Genomic DNA, 1,419 nt, shown 5'->3' on the forward strand with positions numbered 1-1,419 from the left:
GACTGAAGAAGTCACCTGGATGAGTGACGAAACGTTTCTCCCACATCTACGTCCAGATGAACAGAATCAAACCTTGGGGATCTGGTAAACAAACATAGTTTTTGTTCCTGTAGATAATAATCTCTTAACATCAACTACACCCAGGGTAAATTTCTTAAAAGTTGGAGTGTATAGTGGTGTGGGTTAAAGTTAGGGACATGGTTACATTGGTGTATGTCTTTCCTTTATTTTGTGTAACATGCATGTTTGTGTCTCATTCTTATCTGAAGAACATTTGTTCACCATGACAGGATCACATTTAATTGCAGTGGAAATATCTGTTTGCAACAAATGTGCACAAACCACACATTTCTTCTAAAACTGTCATTCTGGGGTTGTTTAATTTGATACAGTTTTGCAGCATCAGCCGAGCTGCGTACTTCTTTCAGCCATGTTTTCTTGTTGTTGTTGTTGTTGTTGTTGTTGTTGTTGTTGTTGTTGCCATTGTTGTTACCAGGGTGTGGTAGGCTATTAGCACGCCTGTTTGGAGGCTGTTCACGCTGCAGTGATCCGAGTGACGGAGCAGTTTCATTACCAGAGCGGTAGAGTCCAGACCACATAAAAACTCCCACAGACAGCTGCACAGGACAGCCGCATGTGTGTGAGAGTTTTAAGTGTTTTCCCAAATGCAACTGACCACTTACTGGAGTGGAGGGAGGGATGTCCCACAGCCTGACAGCCCACTGAGTAAACTCAGAGTGGGCAGCAGAAAGTGTGAAGTATGTTTCCATCCACCTGCTGCAGAGACCCCAGTGATGACATAATCAGGAGAAACTGTTGGCATATTTAAATGATGCACAAACGTTTGATTGGAAACAGATTTTTTGTGAACACTGATTTTCCTTCCTAAACATAGCTACAGATGCAAATACATAACACCAAGCCAACATCCAAATATTATGATTTCCTTTAGCCAACGTTGCCTTTTCACATTATTTTAGACAGTTGTCATTTATTTCTTTAAAACATGCAAGTTTTTGCTGTTATTATATTATTTGGGGGGAAGACTGCTCTAGTCACTCCTATACTGAAAAAACCTTCTTTAGATCCTAACACCTTTAACAACCTCCGTCCGATTTCCAATCTACCCTTCATTTCTAAGATACTCGAAAAAGTGGCTCATTTACACCTGGTTAATAATAACATCTACGAGAGATTTCAATCTGGTTTTCGCTCATGTCACAGTACCGAAACTGCTCTACTTAAAGTCAATAACGATCTCTTAATCGGAGCTGACTCTGGTCTTCTCACCATTCTCGTCCTTTTAGATCTGAGCTCAGCCTTCGACACCATCTCTCACTCTGTCCTTCTAAGCAGACTTTCCTCTCTCGGCATCTCTGACACACCCCTCGCCTGGTTTCAATCATATCTCCTCGACCG

At 41.6% G+C, this 1,419-nt stretch overlaps 1 protein-coding gene across 1 annotated transcript in view; it reads left to right on the forward strand.

Moving 5' to 3' along the window:
• The window catches only part of tnxbb (tenascin XBb), a 50,838-nt gene that overhangs the window by 13,009 nt on the left and 36,410 nt on the right, over nt 1–1,419 (forward strand). The window lies entirely within an intron of this gene.

This window comes from Pundamilia nyererei, unplaced genomic scaffold (genome assembly GCF_000239375.1).
Source record: "Pundamilia nyererei isolate P.nyererei 1_Seehausen unplaced genomic scaffold, PunNye1.0 scaffold00268, whole genome shotgun sequence".
Lineage (NCBI taxonomy): Eukaryota > Metazoa > Chordata > Actinopteri > Cichliformes > Cichlidae > Pundamilia > Pundamilia nyererei.